This window comes from Salvelinus fontinalis, chromosome 1, assembly GCF_029448725.1.
Source record: "Salvelinus fontinalis isolate EN_2023a chromosome 1, ASM2944872v1, whole genome shotgun sequence".
NCBI classification, from domain to species: domain Eukaryota; kingdom Metazoa; phylum Chordata; class Actinopteri; order Salmoniformes; family Salmonidae; genus Salvelinus; species Salvelinus fontinalis.
In genome coordinates this window covers 74,304,193-74,320,847 of record NC_074665.1, presented here as the reverse complement: position 1 = coordinate 74,320,847, position 16,655 = coordinate 74,304,193, and the positions used below count along the sequence as shown (strand labels likewise).

Sequence of the window (16,655 nt, the reverse complement as noted above, 5' to 3'; positions counted from 1 at the left end):
CATCCATAGTGCCTACTCACACCCCTACCCCAGCATGTCCACACCCCCATCCCTTGTGCCTGCATGTTCACACCCCATCCTGAGTGCCCACACCCCTACCCCAGACCAGCAGGTTCACACCCCCAGACCTAGTGCCTGCATGTTCACACCCCATCCTGAGTGCCCACACCCCTACCCCAGACCAGCAGGTTCACACCCCCAGACCTAGTGCCTGCATGTTCACACACCCATCCCTAGTGCCTGCATGCTCACACCCCCATCCCTAATGCCTGCATGCTCACACCCCTAGCCCAGCCCAGCATGTTCACAACCTTACCCCAGACCAGCATGCTCACACACCGGTCCATAGTGCCTGCATGCTCACACCCATACCCCAGCCCAGCATGCTCACACCTCCATCCATAGTGCCTGCATGCTCACACCCCCATCCCTAGTGCCTGCATGCCCACACCCCCACCCAAGCATTCTCACACCCCTACCCCATCCCTAGTGCCTGCTCACACCCCTACCCCAGGCCAGCATGCTCACACCCCCATCCCTAATGCATGCATGCTCACACCCCTAGCCCAGCCCAGCATGTTCACAACCTTACCCCAGACCAGCATGCTCACACACCGGTCCATAGTGCCTGCATGCTCACACCCATACCCCAGCCCAGCATGCTCACACCTCCATCCATAGTGCCTGCATGCTCACACCCATACCAGCATGTTCACACCCTTATCCCTATTGCCTGCATGCCCACACCCCCATCCCTAGTGCCTGCATGCCCACACCCCCATCCCTAGTGCCTGCATGCCCACACCCCCACCCAAGCATTCTCACACCCCTACCCCATCCCTAGTGCCTGCTCACACCCCTACCCCAGGCCAGCATGTTAACAGCCCCATCCCTAGTACCTGCATGCTCACACCCCTACCCCAGCATGTTAACACCCCCATTCCTAGTGCCTGCATTAGTTGGCCACTTGGCCTTAAAAAGTACCAATGTGTTTCTCAGTTGCCCATGCTATTTCAACAATAAATAATTTAGATTTGTTTGTGTTAAAGGGGGAGTGATTTCAACGTTGTTAGTATGTTTTTTTTTTCTTGGTGAGTGATAAGAGAATCATCCAGCCCATTGGGTATCTCACTACACCCCATATACCATGTCTTGAAATATGCAGAGAGAAATGTTCTTGCTACGCCCATAACTTTGGACTTAGCATTCCCAGAAAACATGGATTATTGAGTCATTATTAGTTATATACTAAGTTAGTTTTATACTACATGCCATTGAGCTGTAGAATGTGAATTTTTTCTTTTGCTTAATACATTTTATACATTTGTTTATTCTGTATTAAGCATACATTTTCATTAACTATAATTTCGTTAGTTATGCTCCAACTTTCCCCTCCATCTTGTGCCAACATCAGTTCTTTAAGTCTTGGTTCCAATCGTTTATATTTTTTTCAAAGAGATTGTCGGTTAGATATGCTCTCTGCAAGGTTTTGTATTTCTTCTTAATCATATGAACATCCTTTAGCGACTCAAATAGGATTACCTCAAGGTTGCTCTGATGTTCAAAATATTTTCTAAAGCCATGTCTTAATGTTTACTAGCCTATACCACGTTTCCCAAACCCGGTCTTGGGGCCCCCCTTGGGTGCACCTTTAAGGTTTTGCCCTAACACTACATAGCTGATCTAAACAATCAAAGCTTGATGATGAGCTGGTTATTTGAATCAGCTGTGTAGTGCTAGGGGAAAGAAGAAAAAAAACATGCTCCCAGGGGTGGACCCAGGAAACCCTGGCCTATACAATGCTGTCATCAGGGCTATGGTAAGGGATCTGAAGTCTGGCTGCATTGACACACCTATTAGAATTCAGGTACTGTTTCTGAAAGGCCAGACATGCTAAATAAGGTTGTTATGTAGCTAAAGGAATCCATAACCATGCATTACAACCAAAAACCGTGTTTGTACATCACAAATAGACATGACACCACACTATTGATAAGAGTTAAGTGGACATAATGGACAATGCTTTGCAAATTACCTGTAACGGAAAACGAAACTAATAATGATGAGTGTGCAGCTGTTTGTGGCCCTTGTTTCTCAGTGACATAGCTAAAGCCACGGGCCACAGTGGTCATGATTTCGGAGGCTCTGGTCAGAGGAAGGCTTATGTAACTAGTTAGCTGCAACAGCTATCCTTCAAGCATGTACATATGTCAACCTTTCGTGCATGGGAATAAACGACATAGCTAGCTAACTATACAAATATGAAGGTGCAACAATATAGCTAGCTAACTTATCGAAAATCGCAGCTTGCTAATGCTAAGCCCTGGTGTTGGCCATTCAGCAACCGTGGCTAGCAACAAAAATGCTGCATGTCGATGGTTGTTGGCTATCGTTATGAAGGTATGGCGGGCTAAAGAATTGACACATGACACGGAAAACGGGCTCAGATCAAGAAACCGAGTAGCTAGTTAACGTTAGCTTAACTTGCTAATGGAAATGAACCAATACTCATATTTTAGTGCACGCGGGGTCTTGCACCGATCAAGCAAAGTAAATGAAATAAGACGTAGCTATTTAGCTAGCTATATCGACCAGCTAGCAAGACATATTGTAACGGCTAACTGCTAAGCTGAGCTAACTACCAAGACAACACCACCGTCTATATTTTTGAAAATGCAAGTATACCAGCATAATTTGCTGCAAGATTACGACCCAGACTCCGGAGTTATCTAACTAGCTACATTACTTCATTCGTGAGCGGAATCAAAGCAATCTATCCAAAGGCAAGAGAACTTCTCTAGATGCTCACTCGCGCAACGACATCCATTCGGTTGCATAGCAAACTAGCTAACGTTGGTCATATTTGAGCACCTTTGTCGACAGAAAATGTCTGCGTTACAACTATGGAATATGCATGCAGCTAACAAACAACTTTAGACATATTAACTAAATGATACTCACCTCAGGAATCGCATATGAAATATAGCTGGCGTGTTAGCTAGCTAAAGAAGCAAATATTATTTCCCCTTTCATCTGCTGTGGCTAAAGTGCTTCAGGACGAAATCCTAGTTGAGGAAACATGAAAAACAACCTAAACGAATAATGAAGTATGTGGCTAACAAAGACAAATACTCGTTGGTGCTCTTGATTTGTAAATACTATGTTAACGTAAACCTAGCTAATGTGCAGAATAATTCGTTTTTAAAGCTCTGGAAAGTCAGTTGGTTGACGGTCGGCCATTTTGCTGCTCTGTATGAATCGAATGTCTCGCCCACAAGAGTTCTAGCACATATAGAAAATGAGCCAGATATTTCACCGGATGTACAAATGTGAAGCATTCGGTTAGCGTTTCCAATCACTACCAAATTTGATGATGAGAGGGAGCCCAGTGGCCGGCAGTGGGAGAAGATGGAGCGAAATGGATTTGGGCCGACATTCTGTACATTTCCTCATCGATTAAACATTTTATCTCCATACAGTATTCTGTTTCCAAAACTACAATCCGTTACGAACAGATTGGACTAAGTTTATTAGATTTTACCCTTTGCCAAAGTTTTAAAAAATTGCGTTCTTTAGAAGGAGTGCAAAGGCGAATTGAGTTATTGCATACGCTGAGTAGAAGTTCCCTAACTAAAATATGCAAATATATGTTAGAACGCGGATCTCGCTAACTCGTGCTTGGCTCTGCCCACCTCCTTGCTTGTTCTGCCCACTATGATTAACTTGCTCCCATTGGAAACGACAGGCTCTCGTCTATCTTGGGTTAGTTATAAAAATCTTTGCTTCTATGGTCTCGGCAGCAGCAAGCTCTCTCTCTCTCTCTCTGACGGTATACGGGCTTGTTTTTGTCTTTCATTTAAACAACGGTGGAGTTAGTTTCGTTCATATAGCATCATTACCATTAGACAAGAATACCATACAGTCAAATAAAAAAACCTTACAGTCAAATAAAATACCTATTTTAATAATGTTCATATGGGTTGAAGTATGGACAGTGGACACTAACTGGCAACAACTCACATGTGCTGCTGAGGGCTATTTCGTAATGACGTCATATTTAAACATTTCGGCCATAAAAATGCAACAAAAGGTTTAAGATCATGGATTTGGTATTCTAAACGTCTAGTCTTAAAAGGTATTAGAAATAGATCATCAAAACACATTAATGTTGAAGTAAAGACCCCTGCCAACTGATATCAACATATATTTAGTTTTGGATAAATTATTTGCCTTCTGTAAGTTCTGTAAGAAACATTCCCTTGGGCCTTGTAATTCTGCCCCAATATCTTTAAGATATTTTCTAATCTCTCCCTCATGAGGAGGGAGGAAAATGAAAGTTCACAGAAGTAACAAGTAAAGGTAGACCTACCAATTAGTTATAGTGCTTTTACTGATATCAAGTTTGTTTATGAATTATTAAGTGATTGTCAAATCGGTAACAGAATTACCGCAATTACATGTTCTACAATGGGAAATCATAGTAGTCACAAACCACAATCGGGTCACCTGCTACTGTCCTCCCTTCCACTGGCATACTGTTGTGTTCAGCTCATAACTGCTTTCTTAATTTTTCTGTCATCTGGTGGTCAACGCAAGACTGTGAAAACAGTCTAGACAACCCCTCACTCTCCCCCTCTCTCTGTTGCTCTTTCTCTTCTCTCTGTCCAGTTAAGGCTCTCCCGAGCTTTGCTTATACCTACCATGACACCTACCACCTACGCTCTTTCCATTTACTGTAACAAGCATCCTCACCCACTGAGCACACACCGACACCGGACGTCCATGGACATCGAAAAGTAGTTGACATTTAGTCATTCCACCCTGGCCTTGATTTCAATGTCCACAGAGGTAGTTTTTTTGGTCCAGACCAGCCTTAATTTCAACATCCACAGACATGGATTTATGGTCCGGTCCTGACCGGCCTTGATTTGGCCCAAACATAGACGTCCATGAGGGGTTCAGATTTGGTCTGAATATTTCAGTTTGGACAGTACGGCACAGTACAGTACAGTACAGTAGAGCACAGAAGAGTACAGTATAATAGTTCAGTTCAATAGAGTTCAGTACAGTACAGTAGAGTTCAATACAGTAAAGTACAGTACAGTAGAGTTCAGTACAGTACAGTAGAGTTCAATACAGTAAAGTACAGTACAGTACAGTTCAATACAGTACAGTAGAGTTCAAAACAGTAAAGTACAGTACAGTAGAATTCAGTACAGTACAGTAGAGTTTAATACAGTACAGTAGAGTTCAGTACAGTAGAGTTCAGTACAGTACAGTAGAGTTCAGTACAGTACAGTAGAGTTCAGTACAGTACAGTACAGTACAGTAGAGTTCAGTAAAGTACAGTACAGTAGAGTTCAGTACAGTACAGTACAGTAGAGTACAGTACAGTAGAGTTCAATACAGTACAGTAGAGTTCAATACAGTAAAGTACAGTACAGTAGAGTTCAGTGCAGTACAGTAGAGTTCAATACAGTACAGTAGAGTTCAATACAGTAGAGTTCAGTACAGTACAGTAGAGTTCAGTACAGTACAGTAGAGTTCAGTACAGTACAGTAGAGTTCAGTACAGTACAGTAGAGTTCAGTACAGTACAGTAGCGTTCAGTACAGTAAAGTACAGTACAGTAGAGTTCAGTAAAGTACAGTACAGTAGAGTTCAGTACAGTACAGTTGAGTTCAGTACAGTCGAGTTCAGTAGAGTAAAGTACAGTACAGTACAGTACAGTAGAGCTCAGTACAGTACAGTCGAGTTCAGTACAGTCAAGTAGAGTTCAGTACATTACAGTAGAGTTCATTTCAGTATAGTACCATAGAGTTCAGTTCAGTACAAAATAGTTCAGTTAATTGCAGTACAGTAGAGTTCAGTACAGTATAGTAGAGTTCATTACAGCACAGTGCAGTAGAGTTCAGTACATTACAGTAGAGTTCAGTAGAGCTTAGTTCATTTCAGTAGAATTCATTACAGCAGAGTACAGTGGAGTTCAATACAGTACAGTAGAGTCCAGCAGAGTACAGCAGAGTTCAGTAGAGTTTAGTTCAGTACAGTAGAGTTCAGTAGAATTCAGTACAGCAGCGTTTAGTACTGTACAGTAGAGTTCAGTACAATACAGTGGAGTTCAGTACAGTACAGTAGAGTTCAGTAAAGTAGAGTACAGTACAGTACAGTAAAGTTCAGTACAGTAGAGTTCAGTACAATATAGTAGAGTTCAGCACAGTACAGTAGAGTTCAGCACAGTACAGTACAGTGCAATAGAGTTCAGTACAGTACAGTACAGTGCAATAGAGTTCAGTACAGTGTAGTGCAGTACGGTACAATAGAGCACAGAAGAGTACAGTAAGGTAAAGTAAATAAAAGTAGAGTACAATAGTTCAGCACAGTAGAGTCCAGTACAGCACAGTACAGTAGAGTTTGGCACAGTAGAGTTCAGTACAGTACAGTATAGTACAGTAGAGTTCAGTACAGTAGAGTTCAGTACAGTAGAGTTCAGTACAGTAGAGTTCAGTACAGTAGAGTACAGTACAGTAGAGTACAGTACAGTAGAGTACAGTACAGTAGAGTTCAGTAAAGCACAGTGGAGTACAGTACAGTACAGTAGAGTTCAGTACAGTACAGTACAGTAGAGTTCCGTACAGTCGAGTTCAGTACAGTTGAGTACAGTACAGTGGAGTAGAGTACAGTAGAGTTCAGTAGAGTACAGTGCAGTAGAGTTCAGTACAGTACAGTATAGTAGAGTTCATTACAGCACAGTACAGTAAAGTTCAGTACATTACAGTAGAGTTTAAATCAGTACAGTAGAGTTCAGTAGAATTCAGTAGAGCACAGCACAGTAGAGTTCAGTACAGTATAGTAGAGTTCATTACAGCACAGTACAGTAAAGTTCAGTACATTACAGTAGAGTTTAGACCAGTAGAGTTCAGTAGAATTCAGTAGAGCACAGCACAGTAGAGTTCAGTACAGTACAGTAGAGTTCAGTAGAGTGCAGTAGAGTTCAGTACAGTTCAGTACAGTACAGTAGATTTCAATACAGTACACCACAGCACAGTGCAATAGAGTTCAGTACAGTACAGTTCAGTACAGTGCAGTACAGTATGGTACAATAGAGCACAGAAGAGTACAGTAAGTTAAAGTAAATAAAGTACAATAGTTCAGTACAGTAGAGTTCAGTACAACACAGTACAGTACAGCACAGTACAGTAGAGTCCAGTACAGCACAGTGCAGTAGAGTTTGGTACAGTACAGTAAAGTTCAGTACAGTACAGTATAGTTCAGTACAGTACAGTAGAGTACAGTACAGTAGAGTTCAGTACAGCACAGTAGAGTACAGTACAGTACAGTAGAGTTCAGTACAGTACAGTAGAGTTCAGTAAAGCACAGTAGAGTACAGTACGGTACAGTAGAGTTCCGTACAGTCGAGTTCAGTACAGTCAAGTTCAGTACAGTCGAGTACAGTACAGTGGAGTAAAGTAAAGTAGAATTCAGTAGAGTACAGTGCAGTAGAGTTCAGTACAGCACAGTAAAGTTCAGTACATTACAGTAGAGTTTAGTTCAGTACAGTAGAGTTCAGTACAGTTCAGTAGAGTTCAGTACAGTAGAGTTCAGTACAGTTCAGTAGAGTTCAGTACAGCACAGTAGAGTTCAGCACAGTACAGTAGAGTTCAGTACAGTACAGTAGAGTAGAGGACCCGAGAGTTCAGTACAGTACAATAGAGTTCAGTACAGTACAGTATAGTAGAGGTCATTGCCGCACAGTAGAGTTCAGTACATTACACTAGAGTTGAGTTGAGTTTAGTTCAGTACAGTAGAGTTCAGTAGAATTCAGTACAGTAGAATTTAGTACTGTACAGTAGAGTTCAGTTCGGCACAGTACAGTGTGTGTGTTCAGTACAATACAGTGGAGTTCAGTACAGTACAGTAGAGTTCAGTAAAGCACAGTAGAGTAGAGTACAGCACAGTACAGTAAAGTTCAGTACAGTAGAGTTCAGTACAATACAGTGGAGTTTAGTAAAGCACAGTAGAGTACAGTACAGTACAGTAGAGTTTAGTACAGTACAGTAGAGTTCCGTACAGTACAGTGGAGTAGAGTACAGTAGAGTTTAGTACAGTAGAATACAGTAGAGCATATTAGAGTACAGTAGTGGATTGTACAGTACTGTTCTGAACTTTACTGCACTCTACTGTACTATAATGAAGTGTGCTGTACTGTGCTGTACCGTACATACATTAGAATAATAGCCCGTTTGTAACATAGTACCCAAACATGCAAACGAGGATATTGCATATTTCTACCTTTGTGTACCTATTCAGGATACATCACCATGAAGAGAATGACATTCATATTTATAAATATTAATTTATGTATAGTAAAGATCATGGACCCATGCTGCTATTCCTATAATTATGTTACTGGGTGTAAATCCACTTCACTTACTGTAGTTCAATAACTAAAATAGCTTTTTTTTCAAACTCAAGGTTTCATGTCATAGCTGACACCCATTTTTTCTGCAGACATCTTTGAATCTCAGAACAGATATATAACAGAGTTTTGGGAAAAAATGTTCTCATAAAAAAACGGAGGTTTTACTTTTATTCTGTTACCAAACTTGGCGTCTGCACAGTTTTTCCAGTCAATGTGTTTTTGTTAAATTTTCTGTAAAAATTGTTAAAAGTAGTACTTGTGAATAGAGTTTGGTTTGCTAAACTTAGAAATCAATGGTTTTTGAGTCTCAGCATAATTCTTTCCATGGAATTGCCCAACTGCTATAGAGCCCAAGAGTGGAGATGTCGTAATACCCATAAAACCTATCAGTCAAACAGGGAAATGGTTCCGATAATTTTTCCACCATAAATTTTTCCCATAGGAAAAACACTTCAAATAAGGGCTGTGTTTCTTGTAAGCTTACCTTGGCGTGACGTTTCGATAACGATGTAAATCTCTCAGACAAGGTGACTTTTATCAATATATTCGGCTCTATTTACTCTCAGATTGGAAAATGCTAATTAGCATCAAAGTAGACATCATGCAAAACTACAAATCGCTGCAAGCTCCTGCACATCATCTCTAGCTGACACCTTTGCTAACAAGTATTGTGTCAATTTAAAACTTGCACAAGACAGTTCACAGAATTGTCCATTTAAAGAAATGTAGCCAATTTATTCATTACTACATTTAGCTAACATTAGATAGTTAATCCAGAGATTCTTACCTTTGCCTTGATTTGGCAGTCTCATCCAGATCATCATGGCATTTGTAGTTCTTTATGATAGCCACATTAGCAACTAATGAGTGTTAAATTCTTTGGGGTAAATATAGGCAAATATATTGATAAAAGTCACCTTGTCTTAGAGAGATTTACACAGTTACCAGAATGTCACGCCAGGCTAAGCCGACATGAAACACAGGCCTTATTTTCAGTGTTTCAAAAATGCCCTATGGGAAACATGAATAGTGGAAAAAAATATTGGAACTATTTCCCTGTTTGACCACTAGGTTTTTATGAGTATTACGACTCCTACTGTGCATAGGCGGAAATCCCAGGGGGGACGGGGGGGACACGACCCCCCCATCTTGGGAAAAATATGATTTGTCCCCCCCAATATATCACTGTAAACATAACTATGTCATTTCAATAATATTAATAATACGCAATGAAAGCACTTGTGCTGATTATAGACACTTAATAGCGCGTTTTTAAGTTTCAAAAGATTGCGACCTCCCCCTCCCTTTGCCTTACGATGGTTTGATCCACTGCCAGTTCTTTAGCTGGCAAGGTAATAAAGGGTTCGTATCTACTGTCCGAAAGGGACATGTACGTAACTGACGTGAGGTAATCCAGTCAATCCATAGCAGGTCCATAGCAATGTTATTTATTTATTTTATGTTGGCAGGGTTCACACACTAGCTGAATTTGCATAGCTAGCGCGCAAACTAAAGCAAACATTAACTATCAAGCTAGTTAGTACCTATTCCATTTATGTGGCGTCGTCAAAGATGGAATCTTTGCTATCGTCAGTTTATGGAACCCCTGCATATTTTGAGGCAAGGCAAGGCAGGCAAGGTTTTGAGCGGTCCTCAGGGACCTCCACCCCCTCTATATTATATGTAAACTTACTGGAAACCTTGTGGTACTGACTACATTCATTACACTTTTTTATTTCATGGACCCCTTGCAATTAGTCCATGGACCCCTGTTTGAGAACCCTTGGTGTAATTGATATTTGTTCTTTTGTTTAGTAGTTTTCAGTACACTTACAAATTATTTATTTCATGTTATTTTATTTAAAATTGCATAGTTTGTGCGACATACTTGTCCATAGCTGCTGTTTGAAGAGTTGAGACACTGACTGAAGGATATTTTGTTTGATTTGTTTGGGTTTTTCATTGAAGTAGTTATCTTGCTTTTAGAACTGTACTTATTTTAAGCTTTTTGTTCTTGCAAAGATATTGTAGTAGACTCAGGCCAGGTGCACATATTTAATGACTATATAAATGTATCAGAAAAAGTCAAATTAAAAGGTCAATTCAATACGGAGACCAACTTTGTGATGGGTCTCAATGGAGATTCTTTTAGATGTGATCACACCATGTTCGTTGTATTTATGAAAACTACACCCATACAGTGTACAGTACCATTGTCACCTACTGACCTTTCTTGATATTGCTGGTTGTAAGTACGAATACCTGCATACATACTGGACTGGTAAGGAGCACTGCTATAACTATTATTATTAGTAGAATTATAATGATTTAAACATTTGAACAAGTTGGGAAAACCCTTCAGTTAACTACTGTACCTATCAATTATCCAGTTGTAGGAATTATGGTTCCTCAATATACATTTAATATATTACAACGTAGGCTATGTGTTACAGCACTACTTTTGGTGTCCCCCTCAGGAATTGCTCTTGAGAAAATTTAATGTAATTGTCCCCTCAAAGGTTGACATCAGATTTTCGCCCCTGCTACTGTGGTACTCTATTGTGCATCAAGAAGGCACAATATGGATTTATCCCTCACTTGCCACCTCAAGGTGGAATCTGGAAAGCAGTTGGGGCATATGGGAGGCTGCAGTTGTTCTCTCTCTCTCTCTCTCTCTCTCTCTCTCTCTCTCTCTCTCTCTCTCTCTCTCTCTCTCTCTCTCTCTCTCTCTCTCTCTCTCTCTCTCCTCTCTCTCTCTCTCTCTCTCTCTCTCTCTCTCTCTCTCTCTCTCTCTCTCTCTCTCTCTCTCTCTCTCTCTCTCTCTCTCTCTCTCTCTCTCTCTCTCTCTCTCTCTCTCTCTCTCTCTCTCTCTCTCTCTCTCTCTCTCTCTCTCTCTCTCTCTCTCTCTCTCTCTCTCTCTCTCTCTCTCTCTCTCTCGACCAGACCAGACCAGACCAGACCAGACTACCTCAGAGCTATCCACTTCAATGGTCTGCCATCTTATTTTTCTGATGCATGTCAAAACCAAATACAGCAATATAGTCTTGTCAGATGACAATACCAATATCATACCTAAACTGTCATGGCGTTTATTGTGGACATAAATAATGTTGATACTGTATAAAGTGAGTTGTAATGTTAAGTGCTCACCTCAGGTGTGCCTCTGGATGGTTGATTGACAGGTAAGTTGGGTTGTCACCTGGACTGCCTTGAGGACATTGGACAGGGTCAGACTGGAATATCAGCATTCCGTGACATTGTGAACTGGACAACATCCCCCTGATCCTGGTGACCTCAGGATGGTGAGAAGAACAGGGAAGAATGTTCGGGACTGGGGAGAACAGGGCAGGGTGGCAGGGGTTTTACACCCAGTCTTTGGAATGTGGATTGAAATCACTTTGTAGCGTTAAAGAAAAAATATAATCATTTGAGTTTTACCATGCTGTCCTATCATGATTTGTTCATGTTCTGCCTTAGTCCACAGCCCAGGATTTGAGTATGCTGAACAGATTGAGCTGCTCTTGTCACGTCCGTCATAATGTGGAAGAGAGGAGGACCAAGGCGCAGCATGAAGTGAATACATTCTTCTATTTATTTAAGAAGAAAACACTAACCAAACTAATACAAAACAACAAAACGAACGTGACGCTATATATAATAGTGCAGACACAAGCAACTAACATAGACAATAACCCACGAAATACCCAACGGAATATGGCTGCCTAAATATGGTTCCCAATCAGCGACAACGATAAACAGCTGCCTCTATTTGAGAGCCAATCTAGGCAAACATAGACATACAAACACCTAGACTAGTAAACACCCCATAAACATACAAAACCCCTAGAAAAGACAAAACACATACATCCCCCATGTCACACCCAGACCTAACCAAAATAATAAAGAAAACAAAGATAACTAAGGTCAGGGCGTGACAGCTCTATTCCCTTTGTGAGAAGACCTCCTAGAAGATAAAACACAGCGAAAGCTGAACACAACCCTCATACCACCTCTGAACAACCATTATACAACCTCTGAATAATGGACAAAGATTTTTTCTTTAATGAGTCCGACGCAAAGAATATACTGCTTCTCCGAGACCAGGCCCAAATCCCTGTCATTCACTTGAAGAAATGACGGAAATACAGGGGGCGGAGATCGGGGTGCCTTGTGAGAATTTGTCGGCGAGTGGGTAACCGGCCTCTACCATCTGTTCTATTGGCCAACGTGCAATCACTGGAGAATAAACTGGATGATCTCCGTTTGAGACTATCCTACCAACGGGACATACATTTTTTTATTTTATATCTTATGTTTCATAGAGTCGTGGCTGAATGTGGACACAGATAATATACAGTTGGCAGGGTATTCTGTGCATCGGCAGGACAGAACAGCTACGTCTGGTAAGACGAGGGGTGGGTGTTTATTTGTCAATAACAGCTGGTGCCAATGTCTAATATTAAGGAAGTCTTGAGGTATAGCTCGTCTGAGGTAGAGTACCTCATGACAAACTGTAGACCACACTATCCACCAAGAGAGTTTTCATCCATATTTTTCGTAGCATTCTATTTACCACCACAAACTGACGCTGGCACAAAGACTGCCCTCAACAAGCTGTGTAAGGCCATTAGCAAACAAGAAAATGCTCATCCAAATTTGGCAAATCTGACCATAATTCTATCTTTCCATCTTCCTGATTCCTGCTTACAAGCAAAAACTAAAGCATGAAGAACCAATGCCTCGCTCAATACGGAAGTGGTCAGATGACGCGAATGCAACGCTAACGCTAGCACAGACTGGAATATGTTCCGAGATTCATCTAGGGGCATTGAGGAGTATACCACCTTAGACACCGGCTTCATCAATAAGTGCTTTGACAATGTCGTCCCCACAGTGACTGTACGTACGTATCCCAACCAGAAGCTATGGATTACAGGCAACCCCCCCGAGCTAAAGGCTAGAGCTGCCGCGTTCAAGGAGCGGGACACGAATCCGGACACTTATAAGAAATCCCGCAAGGCCCTCAGACAAACCATCCAACAGGCAAAGCGTCAATACAGGACTAAGATTGAATCCTATGCTCATCGGATTTGTCAGGGCTTGCAAACTATTATGGACTACAAAGGGAAACCCAGCCACAAGCTGCCCAGTGATGCGAGCCTACCAGATTAGCTAAATGCCTTTTATGCTCGCTTCGAGGCAAGGAACACTGAAGCATGCATGAGAGCACCAGCTGTTCCGGACGACTGTGTGATCACGCTCTCTGTAGCCGATGTGAGCAAGACCTTTAAACAGCTCAACATTCACAATGCCGCGCGGCCAGACAGATTACCAGGACGTGTACTCATAGTATGCGTGGACCAACTGGCAAGTGTCTTCACTGACGTTTTCAACCTATCCCTGACTGAGTCTGTAATACCTACATGTTTCAAGCAGACCACCATAGTCCCTGCACCCCAAAAAAAGCAAAAGTAACCTGCCTAAATGACTACCGCCCTGTAGCACTCATGTTGGTAGCCATGAAGTGCTTTGAAAGGCTGGTCATGGCTCACATCAACACCATCATCCTGGAAACCCTAGACCCACTCCAATTCGCATACCGACCCAACAGATCCACAGATGACACAATATATATCGCACTCCACACAGCTCTTATGTGACAATGCTTTTCATTGACTACAGCTCAGCGTTCAACACCATAGTACCCACAAAGCTCATCACTTAGCTAAGGACCCTGGGACTAAACACCTCCCTCTGCGACTGGATCCTGGACTTCCTGACGTGCCACACCCAGTCGGTAACACATCTGCCACATCTGCCACGCTGATCATCAACACGAGGGCCCCTCAGGGGTGCGTGCTTAGTCCCCTCCTGTACTCCCTGTTCACACATGACTGTGTGACCAAGCACGACTCCAACACCATCATTAAGTTTGCTGACGACACAACAGTGGTAGGCCTGATCACTGACAATGATGAGACAGCCTATAGGGAGGAGGTCAGAGACCTGGCGGTGTGGTGCCAGGACAGCAACCTCTCCCTCAACTTGAGCAAGACAAAGGAAATGATCGTGGACTACAGGCAAAGGAGGGCCGAATACGCCCCCATTCACATCGATGGGGCTGGAGTGGAGTGGGTTGAGAGTTTCAAGCTCCTTGGTGTCCACATCACCAACAAACTACCATGGTCCAAACACACTAAGACAGTCGTGAAGAGGGCACGACAACACATTTTCCCCTTAAGCAGACTGAAAAGATTTGGCATGGGTTTCCAGATCCTCAAAAGGTTCTACAGCAGCAGCATTGAAAGCATCCTGACCGGTTACATCACCACCTGGTGTGGAAACTGCTCTGCATCTCACCGTAAGGCTCTACAGAGGGTAGTGCGTACGGCCCAGTATATCATTGGGGCCAAGCTTCCTGCCATCCAGGACCTCTATACCAGGCGGTGTCAGAAGGCCCAAAAAATTGTCAAAGACTCCAGTCACCCAAGTCATAGACTGTTCTCTCTGCTACCACACGGCAAGCGGTACCGGAGCACCAAGTCTAGGTCCAAAAAGCTCTTTAACAGCTTCTACACCCAAGCCTTAAGACTGCTGAACAATTCATAAAATGGCCACCGGACTATTTACATTGACCCCCCCCCCCCCCCCCCCCCACATGCACTGTTGTATTCAGTGCCTGTGGCAAATACAATTTGATTTGATTTGATTTTGATCTCTGAATAACCATTATACCACCATCTCTGAGATCTCTATTTTCGACCAAAACTTGGAATGATTCAATTTACTTTGTTCCATTTGTTTTTGTTCATATCGATTTGTTCCAGTATGTCTATTTTCTAAGAGAATTGATTTTGCTTCAGTTGATTAAAATGAGATGACAGAAGTAAACAAATGGTCAGTTGTTCATCCACTTTTCCAGTAGAGGGTACTATGGACACAGAAATGCAACATTATGCCAGTCTAAATGGGCCATTGAATCATTCAGTTAACTGTAACATGAGTGGTAGCAAAGGAGAAAATACTCATTATTTAGCATAGGAACTATTATATGAGGGACCTTTTTGATCCAGTCATTCTCTAACAGGGCAAAATATTTGTCCATTAATAAATGGGTTGCAATTTTAAACCTGTTATAGGAGCCTATATAGTATATATTTCTTTCTCTTCCACTCACTACCCTTCCTCTCCATTCTCATTATTCTCAATGTGAAATGAGAGACCCCAGCCAACGGTAGTCCTCTGTCCCCCCTCTCCTCCCCCTGGTCAGCTGTTGAATACATACCCACCCTTCAGAAGATGCAATAGTCACACCAAATGACACCACACATCCCCCACGAGACATAACACTAACACACACCGTACTGGCATGGGAGGTATGTATAGACATACATCTATACATCATGGGGGACATGCCATGCAAATCATTCCTCTCTCATGTACAGTAATCACCTTAATACATTAGATTGGAACACTTTACACTTACAGCCAGTCATGGCTGTCTGCTATACTGATACTGTGTTGAGCATTGAGGGAGAGGCAGGAATCATGTCTTTCAGCGGGGTGTGAACAGAGACAGGAAGCGGAGGTGCCTGGCCCAGGAATGTTTCTGCCTCTCTTCTGGCCCCGCCCACAGGAAATGCCAGTCCGCTGTGCGTCTGGTTCAACAGGCCTTTTCTGGAGGACCTCAGACAGGCGCCTGGAGTGCATCCCAAATGGCAACTTTTCCCTATATATATTGACCAGAGCCCAAACGGCTCTGGTCAAAAGTAGTGCAATATAAAGTGAATAGAATGCCATTTTGGAGGCGCTACAGTAGGGCAGGGCAAGGGGTATGACCCAGTGAGGAAGCAGACTAGGCTGGGTTACATTCTTATAGTTTGGGTGTGATTTCCGGGAGAGAACAGTAGTAACACAGACATCCACATACCTGCACCACATGAGGTTGGTGTCACATTAATTGGTAAGGACTGGCTCGTGGTAATGGCTGGAGTGGAATAAGTGGAATGTATCAAATACCATTCCATTCTCCCCATTCCAGCCATTATTTGAACTTGGAAGTTCAAGTTCAGCTCAGTGAGTAGTCCTCCCTGAGAGTATTTCTATAGCAGCCTTAAGCCACCCATTTAATTATAAGACATTGTAAATACTTCCAGATACTCTTGGTCAGACCATGCAATGCCATGGTGGAAGACTTCAACGATACACTAAATAAAAGGATTCTGAATAGTCAT

At 42.4% G+C, this 16,655-nt stretch overlaps 1 protein-coding gene across 7 annotated transcripts in view; it reads right to left on the bottom strand.

Annotated features, from left to right (window-relative positions):
- The window catches only part of LOC129861788 (trinucleotide repeat-containing gene 6B protein-like), a 60,390-nt gene extending 57,086 nt beyond the window's left edge, over positions 1–3,304 (bottom strand). For all 7 annotated transcript variants that reach the window (XR_008760675.1, XM_055932941.1, XM_055932953.1 and 4 more), the window contains exon 1: positions 2,962–3,304. The gene's annotated coding sequence lies outside the window, so the exon portion shown is untranslated. The remainder of the gene's footprint in view (positions 1–2,961) is intronic.
- Positions 3,305–16,655: the final 13,351 nt, after the last annotated feature.